We start from the raw sequence: 12,362 nt of genomic DNA on the forward strand, positions 1-12,362 counted from the left end.
AAAACTCCCGATGCTGTTGGCTCATCTGTTCTCACTTCGTGACCTTTCTGAGTGCCATGAGGCAGCAATTTCCAACTTTGGTTTTGTTTACGCTGCACAATACCATGGTATGATAATCAGTAGTCTATTGAATAAACAGTAACTGGTGGGGTTCTTACCATATGTAGCAACACAAACAAACCACATTATTGCTTACTGTGTGGTTTGAAACTTAACTTTTGGCTATTTTTGTTGTCCTTTGAGAAAAGCTAAAATGATTGTTTCCATTGTTTAGGAAGGCTGCCTGGAACTAATTTTACCAAGGCTTAGTTAGACCTGGTTAGTGTCTGAATCAGAGACCACCAAGGACGTTGGCTAGCTGGAAAGTTTTAAAAGAATCTCAAAAGAAAACCAGGACCAACCAGTCCTGTATTATTATTGCCTAAGGACCGCAGATACTGTATGTGCTGATATGATCACTGGGAATCAAGCTTGCCTTGAGGGCATCTTAATCATTTCTTTAGTCATGGAACAAAGAAGTTAAGAATAAAGTAGGACCTTTGGCTGTATGTATTCTGCCCTATGTAGGGCAGTAAAGAAATATCAGTCCAGTCCAACTTTCAGCACGTCAACAAATTGAACCAGAGTTTTCACAGAGATGGACAAGTTTAGAACTGCTGCAACTAATGTTCAATAGCGACATAAATGCAATAAAGACATAAATACAATCGAACGAGTCCAAGAGATATTTCACGAGAAGAGTCCTCCACTCCTCTGCTCACAACAGAATACCTTATGCCACCAGGCTTGAAATTTTAGGCTTAGACAATTTAGAAGTTCACTATCTTGGATCCGACCTAAGGGTAGTACATAAAATTATCTGCTATAACGTCCTACCTGTCAATGAATACTTCAGCTTCAACCACACAACACACAAGCTCACAATAGATACAAATTTACGGTAAATCGCTCCAAACTTGCTTGCAGAAAATACGACTTCAGTAACAGAATTGTTAATGCCTGAAAGCGTCAATACCTGACACTGTGGTTTTTTTCCCCAACCCACCAAAACTTTAACCTTAGACACTCTATGGTCAACCTCACCCCATTCCTAAAAGATCTTTTTGTTTTTGTTTTTTTTTATTTTTTTTAAAGGTATTCTTTTTTATTTATTAAAAGAGTTTTGTACAAACAAATTTTCCCCCTTTTCACCCCCCCTCCACACAATATAAATCTCATACAAATGCTATACCCCCCAACCCCCCCGCAAAAATTCACATTCAAATATTATACCAAACACTTTACCCCCTCCCCTCCCCCCATCTTAAAATAGATTACTCATAACCCCTCTCCTCCCAGCAAACACTATATAAATTTCTCTTAGATTAATAATAACACATTGATCCCATTTTCTAAGCTAATTTAACATCTATAACTCTTAATATAAATTTCTCCTAGCCTAACAATGTTTCATTAGTCCCATCTTCTAATTTATTCATACATATATATTGCCCCTCCCTCCACCCTAACCCTCCCCCACCTCCCGCACAAACCCACCCCCCTGACTTCCGCTGTATACCACTCTAACAATTCCAAACATCCCATATACTATTTATTCTGATCATCTATCGGTCTAAACATTCTTACCTAAAGGCTACATAATAACTCCTAGTCTGGTATTTATTCTGTATATAATCAATCCATTTTGCCCATTCCTGTGTGTAATCCTCATGTTTCTGAGCTTTTAAGAAAGCTGAAATTTTTGCCATTTCAGCGAACCCCGCCACCTTCTGAATCCATTGATCAATTGTCGGCAAAAAATCTTTTTTCCAATGTTGCACAATCAACAACCTAGCTGCTGTAACCATATACAAGGCCAATTTTGTTTCCCCTTTGGTAAAATCCTTAACTATACCCAATAAAAACATTTGCGGAGTGAATTGTATTCTTTTCTTAAATACATTCTGCATAACCCACCATATTTTTATCCAAAAAGCTTTAACCTTGTTACAAGTCCACCATACATGAAAAAAGGTAGCATCTAGACACCCGCATCTCCAACATTTTGGTTGAACATTTGGGTACATGCATGATAATTTTTTAGGATCTAAATACCATCTGTAAAACATTTTATAAAAATTCTCCCTTAAATTCTGTGACTGTGTAAATTTGACATTCTGAACCCATATTTTTTCCCACGTTTCCAACATAACCACTTCACCAAAATTCTGAGCCCATTTAATCATACAATCCTTAACCAATTCACTTTCTGAGTCTCTTTCTAACAGTACATTATATATTCTTTTAACTTGTTTTGGACCAGTCTCTTTTATCTGCTTAATCAGTTCCACTTCTTTATCCATAAAACCGACCCTACGATCTTCTTCCCATCTCTTCTGAAGCTGTATGTAATGTAACCAATTTAAAGTAATTCCTTCTTCCAACAGCTGTTCCAAAGTTTTTAACTTCCATTCGCCCCCATCAGCAATAAGCACATCTTTATATAAACAACCCCCGAGTGACTTAATATTCATAATCCCCATGGTGTCTGCAAGATCCAGCCAAAGCGGTATTTTATAATCCCAATTAGGCCGGTGCTTCTTCCATATTCTCATCAAGGCACTACGGAGAACATGGTTGTTGAACACTTTATCCACCCTGTCTTCATAAAAAAGATATGCATGCCATCCCAGAACAAGATCATGGCCTTCTATATTCAGCAATTCCATTTTTGTTTTCCCAAACCAATCTGCTACATGCGTTAATACCGCAGCTTCATTATACAATCAAAGGTTTGGGAGTCTGAGGCCGCCTCTTTCACGTGTATCTTGCATAATCTTCATCTTTACTCTCGGTTTTTTCTCCTTCCAAATTTGTTTAATGTTGTTTGCCAATTTAACAAGGTTTTATCTGATTTAAGCACCGGAATCATCTGGAATAGAAAGATAAATCTAGGTAGAATGTTCATTTTAATTGCTGAGATCCTTCCAAGCAAAGACAATTGTAACTTTTTCCATGCTTCAAGATCTTTCTGTATCTTTTGCCACAACATTTCATAGTTATTTAAGAAAAGTTTTGTATTTGATTCTGAAATTTGTATTCCTAAATATTTAACTTTAGAAACTATTTCAAAACCTGCTAAACTTACAAGTCTCTTTCTTTGAGTCTCTGTCATGTTTTTAACCATCATTTTCGTTTTGTTTTGATTTAGTCTAAACCCAGACACCATGCCAAATTCTACTATGATACTTTTCATCTGGATTATTGATTTCAAAGGATGTGAAAGGGTAACAACCAGATCATCAGCGAATGCTCTAGTTCTGTATTCCTTTTGCCTGATAGCTATGCCATCTAAGGATTTTGAGTCCCGAATTGCGTTCAACACCTAAAAGATCTTTAAGGGGTGTGCATAAGTGCACCAGAGTGCCTACCGCCCCTGTCCTATTCTTCCCTTGTACTGTTTTCGTATTCATTTCATGTATTCATAATTATGTCTATATTTATATCTGTTATCTAATTCATGCTTGATGAAAATAAATACATAAAAATAAACAAAACAAACATTTTATTTATATCAGGCAAGTCTGTTGTCACCATATCCTCAGACTTCATTAGACAAAGGTTACCTGGGATAGCAGAGTGTTAGTAAGGCACTGAACCCCATCTATATCGGGCAGGGGTGTCCAAACTTGGGAACTATAAGACTTGTGAACTTCAACTTCCAGAATTCCGCAGCCAGCCAGGCTGGCTGGGGAATTCTGGGAGTTGAAGTCCACAAGTCTTAAAGTTCCCAAGTTTGGACACCCCTGATATAGGGGAAACAAGGGGAGCAGGTGATATCATGTATATCGCAACTTCATATAGATGACTACTACATTGTGCATTGTTCACAGGGGTTTTCACTGATGCAAATTATATAATTTGTGTCATTTGACTGATGACATTGTGATAAAAGTCATAGGACAGGGGTGTCCAAACTCAATGCTGGCTGGGGAATTCTGGCAGTTGAAGTCCACAAGTCTTAACGTTCCCAAGTTTGAGCACTCCTGTCATAGGATGATGATCTTTACCAGACATCTGGGATCCCCTTCCAGTACATCTGCACAACTAATTGAAAACCCAGATTCATTGTAAGATAAATAGCAGACAAGTGACTCTTTGGAAAAATAGCCACTACTGAGATAATATTGCCAAGGTGAGGGATGCCTTATATGGAAATGACATGGGAGCTAGAAGGGCTTAAGGCTAAACTAGATCTGGAATTGAAAAGAAAATATAACCCTTTCCTACCCTGTGACTCCACAATCCTTGGAGAAACCTTTCTCCAGCAATTGGCATGGGAGATTTTCATGCAGTATTGGTTCAAGGTCCCTAACATCTCCAGATGCATCTAAAGAGCAGCCACTGACAATCAATTTTAACCAAACTATAAAGACACTTATGCCATCATGCTTGTTTTGGCTCATAAATAACATAAAATTCTGTCCTGATTTTATTTTTTTTACTTAAAAGAAAGCATGATTTGGCTGGATTTTTTGTGAAGAGGAATTTCAGCAACCCCATGTATTGTACCAATACATAATGTCAAACTGAGTGCACCGAAGAGAAATATATCTGAAGTTGAGGGGTCCTTGGTGCTTTCTGAGCTTGGTTGGGGGTGGGTATTTTTTTTGGTAGACATTTCACTACCAAACTAGGTAACAGCGTCAGTGCTAGTCCTATGAGCCCTCATTTCAATTCTCAGCTATAAATATTCTCCTTTGTTGCTATCTGTAGTTTTTGATCCCCATAAATTTTGAAGTGTTACCATTATCTCAGTTTCTATTTTTCCCCCAATAAAATGTAAATAACAGGCAAACGCCTTTTCATATGATAGCTCCAGAGGTGGTATTCAGCCAGTTCTCTCCAGTTTGGGCGAACCAGTAGTGGCAGCTGTGGGAGGCTCCGCCCACCTGCCCCGATGTAATACAATAATACAATACAATGCAATAGCAGAGTTGGAAGGGACCTTGGAGGTCTTCTAGTCCAACCCCCTGCCTAGGCAGGAAACCCTATACCGTTTCAGACAAATGGCTATCCCACATCTTCTTAAAGACTTCCAGTGTTGAGGCATTCACAACTTCTGGAGGCAAGCTGTTCCACTGATTAATTGTTCTAACTGTCAGGAAGTTTCTCCTCAGTTCTAAGTTGCTTCTCTCCTTGATTAGTTTCCACCCATTGCTTCTTGTTCTACCCTCAGGTGCCTTGGAGAATAGTTTGACTCCCTGTAATTACTCCGTGTAATGCGCAAGCACTTGTGAACCAGTAGGGAAGTAAGTGAATCCCACCACTGGAGAGGTCATGTGAAAACTGATCAGATAAATGTAGTAAATGTGGTTGTTGTTTTTTAAATCTATGACTCTGGTGATGATACCTACTGGCAGAGGATAATGTCTCACACAACCTACTGAGAAATTAAGGAGGGCCTCCTCTAGGAGACCCTGCTGTGATCCAGAGAACCACTGATCCCTCTAGAATTGCACCTCCCTCCCCCCCCACATTTAAGAATTTGTTGTGGCAAAATGTGAAGGATTGGTTGGTGGGTGGGAGGATTTGCTGAACAAAGATAACACTTTAAAGAGCTTAAGTGGCAGGATGGAGAGAAATGGAATAAGCCGATGCAATTCTTCTTGCCAGCCTTTAAGGATTAAAATAACACATTGCACACCTTTTGAATTATTTTGTTTCTCATAGAGAAGAATGTTGCAAGGAAGAAATCAGGGAAAATATGTTCCTTTGAGGAATAGGGGAATTTCACCCTTTACCCCAGCCAGCTGATACAATTGGAAACACTGAAATGCAAGACAAATTCATCCCAATTCAAAGTCCAATGTTTCTAGGATATATAGTCATATTCCCTTCCTATGCAAAGAACAGAGCAAACAAAAACCCAAAAGCCCCCCATCCCTACATCGCTGTCTATCACTTCTATGTTCATCTCAGAATCTTTGGATAAGGTCATTTTCTTTCACCCACGCCACACCCATGGCAACCTTCCTTGAAGATGTTCCTGTTGCTATCCTTATTCCAGGCTGAGGAGGAGGTGGAGGAGACTCTGTCTAGTGGAGAGTAAGAGATGTTGTCAGAACCTGGTACACTTCCTGACTATGTGAGAGAGATCAGCAAGAGAATGTTGATAGCTGCATCCAATTACACATGCTTTGGCCTACAGAATTCCCACGCAGCACCTGCTGGGGATAACCGCGGTTCAGTTCTGTAGGATTGCATGGAGATATTGGTGTATAATTTTGCCACAAACTGATACCTTTAAGTATTAGAACATACCTTAATAGTCCTTTATCTAAGAGAACCAGGAATACTTTTGTCAATAATGGTAGTGTCAAGCTTCTTTGAACATTTATCGCTATTCAACATGCGAATGAACTGGGGGGGGGAGGAAGGGGGAGGAAGAATGCAGACGATCCAAGAATAGACCGTGTGAGCCAAGAACCCATCAAGGTCACTGCTGCAGGTGTACGACAAAGAAATGAACTGTTCTCAAAACAAAAGACTGATACATAATTGGACAGCATGACCTCTATGGGTGAGAGAAAGGGGAAGTTAATATTTAACTATGTGGCATTGAGGGGGGGAAATGTCAGAGCCGGTTTACTACCAACCATCCGACTAGTTAACCCCCCAAAAGTAGGCACTCTCAGGCATTTTGAAATCCCAGAAGTAATTGTTCATTGCCAAAGTGATGTATCCAATAAAGTTTTATGGTTGAGAGGTAGCCCCTGGTTTGCATGAAGAGGAAGGGGGCTGCTAACAAATTCTTGCATTATGTAACTCTCTATTCCATACTGCACAACTCCTCCATGTCAGTCTAAGTTCTTCTTTCCCCCCGCATTAATCTTGGACATCTTAGCTTTTTCTAATTGGATTTTGCAGGACATGTGATGAGATAAAAAGTCCTCAGATCTATTGTAACAAAACTGGGTTACCCTTGAAGTGGGAGGGAGAAGGAGAGAAAAAGCCCAGTGCAAGACAAATGCTTTGACTTGATGCTACCTTCTTAACAGTCCTGGACCAATAATCTTGTCAGCCTACCGCTTCTATTCACGGCACATCTAAGAAGCACCTTGTTTATTACTGTGGAGTAGCAGAGACCAACAATCTGAAGACCTGGAAAAAACAGAGGAATTGGAGGGGCCAAACGAACTAGAAGAAGAAAGTGATATGGGTAGTGGAGCAAGTGCTGAAGATAAGGAACTTGCTAAGAGATCAAAGGAGTTGGAAAAGAAGCTTCAAGAAGATGGAGATAAAGAGGCAAAGACAGTTAAGCTACTCCTGTTAGGTAAGTGTAATGTAACAGGCCATTTACCTCATTTTTTGGATGTGGATACTAGTATCCTTACCTTGGATGGGATCAACAAGGGAAAACTAGTATAGAATTACTCTTCCTGCACATTTTCTAAATGCTGTCCATAAATTGTTCTGCAGTAATGTACCAGTTGCTCAGTATCAGCAATAGCAGATCAGATGGGAAAATATGTAATTGTTGTTAGATGACCACAGTAGAACTATGGTTTGAGTTGATTCTGGTATAAACAAGAAATTCAAACATTTAGAAACTTTGATTTTCTGTTTCCTGAGGCAAATTTGTATCAATGGCAGAAGATAGAACAGTGGGACAAATAACTGCAGTCCATTGGTTATAATGAGAGGTCACCCAGATCTTTTCACACAGTTCAGTGGCACCGTGGCTGTTAGAAAAGATTAAGTATTTCCAAGAAGGATAACGGAGTGCTAAGAAGTGAGGGAAGATATGGCTTATGTTTCAGAATCAGTAAAATTCTCCCTTGTGCTGAAATATTTTCCATGATTAAAAATAATAGTAAAAAGAAGGAAGGAAGGAAGGAAGGAAGGAAGGAAGGAAGGAAGGAAGGAAGGAAAGAAAGAAAGACTTCACCTGAAGTAGTTTTCTGTACAATTGGCTCTACTCAAATGTGTGGTGAAGTTGCTATGTAACCATTGTTAAACTTAATTTTTGCCCCATGAAGGAGGCAATGGCAAACCACTACCAAAAAAATTTGCCAAGAAAACTGCAGGACCTGCAGTCGTTAAAAGTCACAAATTTACTAAAAGACACACAGACACACACAACCTGCCCCCCTAATTTTACCAGCAATCCACAAGCACAGGGCATTGAAAATGCATTGACATTAAATATAATAATAAATGATTTATTATAAATTATAAATGATTTATTAAATTTATAGGCTGCCCAACTGCTAGCAACTCTGGGTGATTTACTATTGTTGAAAATATTTAAGACAAAATATATTTTTTAAAAAAACAGAAAAAAGCAGGACAAGACAGAAAAACAACAATGGCAAAGAAAACAAGGCCAGAGAGGAACGTAAAGCAAGAAAGAGGCATCAGATCCTCACCAAATGCCTGAGGAAAAACCCAGGTCCTTAGCACTCTTCAAAATACCAATAGGGTGAGACCCATTTGAATTTTGAGGAATATTATTCCAGAAGGCAGGTGCTGCTACAGAGAAGGCATGCTTCTGAGTTCAGACAAATGGGTTTATTTAATTGATGAAATTCAGAGTGCACCCATCCTGCTAAATCAAACTGGCCAGATAGATACTATGGGAGGCAAAGAGACCCCTAGGTAACCAGGTAACCTATGCCATAGAGGGCTTTTATAGGTGGCAGCCTGCACCTTGATTTGCACATGGAAGTAAACTGGCAACTTGTGCAGTGAAGCAGAGGTGTTCCATAGGCATACCGAGGCATGTCTGTCACTGCCTATATCACTGGATTCTGGATCCGCTGAAGCTCATGGATGGTCTAGACTAGAGCATGTTGCAGTAATCAAGCTATGAAGTGACCCGAGCATAAGTGACTGTCTGAAAGGCCCACTGATCTTGGAAAGGAAACAACTGGCACACCAGATGAAGTTGGACAAAAGCGTTTCTGGTCATAGCTGTCACCTGCTCACTGAGCAGGAGTTATGAGTCCAGGAAGACTCCAAAAGTGTGTCAGACTCCAAGGTCAAAGTTGGAATATCTCCAGATCTGGGTGGTCCAAACATGCACAGTACCTTGGCCTGGGAATGATTGGGTTGGAGATGGTTTCTTCTGATCCAGATCTGCACAGCCTTCAGGTAGTGGTACAGAGTCACGATAGCTTCGTTAGCTGGACCAGATGTGAAAGTTCTAACTGGATGTCTTCAGCATACTAATGATCACTGATCCCTAAATCAATGGATGACCTCACCCAGAAGTTTCATATAAATGTTGAAAAGGAGGGGAGAGAAGCATGCAGCACCCCACAAATGAAGGACTTAGGGGATGATTTCTCCCTGTCCATCAAGTACAACCAACCCAGGAGAAAGGAAGAGAATCACTGTAAAACAGTGCCCCTAACTATAGAACCAGCTTAAAAGGATACTGTGTTTAATGGTATTGAAAACCATCGAGAGATCAAGGAGCACAAAGATAGATCCCAGTTCTGCCACTGTTCATCAACAAGTGCAACCAAAACTGTCTCGGTACTAAATCCAAGTCTGGAACCTGACTGAAATGTTATCTGTTTCGTCATCAGCAACAGGTTGACTATCTTCTCAACAATCATCACCGCATTTTAAGATTTGGCTGCCCAGGTAACTAGCTTTTAATTGTGTCTTCTTGGCTGTGCTCATCTCATTTGTCCTGTGAGCCATATCCAGCATACTATAACATCATTGGAAGCGCTATGGCCATAACATCAGACATACCCTCGAATATCATCCACCTCTACTAGTGCACAATAAAAGACATGTAACAAATGTTCACTCAACTTGACTGGAACATATGTCAGAGGTGAGGTGAGAGAATAACAACTGCAACTACAATTCTGATTGCCAGCTATTCTGGGCAGTTTACAACATGTTGGATTTAACTTCCTGTATTATCAGTGCTCTAATTATATCTGCTGAAAAATGGATATGGTAGCCAGGAGTAACCAGAAGAAGAAGCACCAGAATCCATCATCCTCTATCATCCTGAATGGTTATAATACATACTGTCTTTGGACCATCCTTTCCACCTGATGGCTGCTTCAACCAATGTGCAAGATTTTGCTGGTCAGCAACCCAGGATTATAATGCTGCTGAGAATGGAAAGGACACCTAGATGATACCTGAACAGGTGCTTAAAGCTGAAGAATGCTTGGTGCTCTTCCCTCTGCTGACTTATGCCTTGCAATAGCTGAAGACAGTTTCAAATTCTCCTGTACCACACTACTCTCTGGTCCCAAATGTGCTTGCTTCAGTGGTGGTGGTGTGTGGGAAGCGCCACTCTCATTGTGTACTATAGACTCAAATTCCAGTAAGGATAGCCCCCTTACTCTATATTACTCCTGAACCTTGGGAAAACCAGGGGACACAGATCTGCATACAGAGAGAGAGAGAGCTAACTGGAAGGATAGGCTTCCACAATGAAATAGGCTTTAACAGGGAGCTAGAAACAGAAATATACTTGAATTTTTTTTTTAAGATTTGATTTTAAAGTACCAGGTAGCCCTCACTTAGCAACCATAATTGAGATCAGCAACTTGGTCACTAAGAGCCACTGTCCTAAGTGGAAAATCACATGACCACAAAGAGTTTATAATCTCATTTCCCCTTTGGTTGCTAAACTGCAGCTGCTAAGCAAAGCAAAAGCATTTTGTATTAATTCTGCTTGTCACAAGACAAGACAGTTGTGATGTACACAAATGGCAATCATGTGACTATGGAACACTGTAAATGTGAGGATTGGTCACAAAAGTTTATTTTTACAACCATTGTAACTTCAAACGGTCAATTAGGGCATCTTTCGGAAACCTAACACTTTGCACCAGGAAGTTAATAACAAGTTAGTGCAATGGAATGGATGGAAGAGTGGTATTCCCTTCCCTTTTTTTAAAATCTAAGACAACTTACCATCCACCCAGCTATACTGAATCAAAACTTTTAGTAAAAGTAATAATAAATTAAAATGAGATTGGGGCTGTAGAGCAAGATGCTATTAGATATAATTAGTCACCACTACTGCAACAGAAGCAATCAGTACAGGACTAATTTCAATTTCTTCCTCTGTAGTTTGGTCTCCAGTCATGGCCAGCTAGATCTAGGATTGTTCTATCTGTCCAATGGAATCTTTCACTCCTAAATTCAGATCATGTCTTCCCCTAACAAGTACAGGTAGTACTCAGCTTATGACCAGTTCAAAGTTACAACAGACCTTGAGGCTATTTAGGACCCGGATTCGAAATGCCAATGGTTGGGCTCCCATCCATAGACACCTGACCAAACTTTGGGTGCTCAGCAACCAAGGCATGTTACAGTTTTTTGCACCATCCCACAGTCATGTGACTGCATTTAAGAATGGTGTTGCCGAAAACCAGCATTTACTTCTGATTTTGGCAAAGCCATTGGTGCATTTAACGACCGCAGCATTTAACAACAATGGTAGCTGCTTTATAATTGCTATGGCAGCTTAACCACCACTAGGGGGAGGAATCATGCCAGTCACATGACTAACTGGTTTTACAACCATCACAACTTATGACTGTGATGGGAAGGCTCCATTACATTGATAAGTTGAGTGCTGCCTATATAAGCCAGTAGCAACAAGTCTCTCTTGTTTACTGACCCAGGGACAGAATTCAAAAGATAACTCCCCAGTTGAAAGAGAGGAGACAACTCTGAATGATAACTAAACCGCAATGAAATGCAAACACTTATTTTCACCAAAGTAATTGTATTTTTATCTATGTCTGGAACAAAACATCTGGGATACAGAGGTTTCTCTTTTCTTTTGTGCATGAACCATTATGGCTTATTATTTTTTGTGCATGTCTTATTCCTTTTTGCATTCCCTTTAATCCATTAATTGATGAGTTAAAACACAAAAGTTCATGATAATATGCCATTACCATTTCTCTGGGAAAATATAAAAAAGTGGATTAAAATGCTTAGAGTACTGTTATTCATTATAGTTGGTGAGAGTTCAAATTAGTAGTGGCAACTTCAGGATTTTTCTGAATATTATGAAATCTGGACCCAACCCAAACTTTCATTTTTTAAATGTGATGCCAGAGATTACTTTCTTATCTCAAGCGCACATTTTCTGCTTCCAAATTGACTTGTTTATGGAAACAGTATTAGCTTTAATATGCAGCATTCTTTGATACACATATTTCTGAGTACTTGATTGCCACATATATGAATCCAGTCAGATGTTGTACAGTTGCAGCTCATAATCAAGAGGTCAGGTTTCATAAATGCATCTAGAAAGTGAATTTGTTAAAAAGAAAACTGCCAGTAAATTAATTTATTTAAAATATAGGTACAAAAGATACTTAAGA

The sequence above is a fragment of the Natrix helvetica genome (genome assembly GCF_964273705.1).
Source record: "Natrix helvetica genome assembly, chromosome: 3".
Classification (NCBI taxonomy): Eukaryota; Metazoa; Chordata; class Lepidosauria; order Squamata; family Natricidae; genus Natrix; species Natrix helvetica.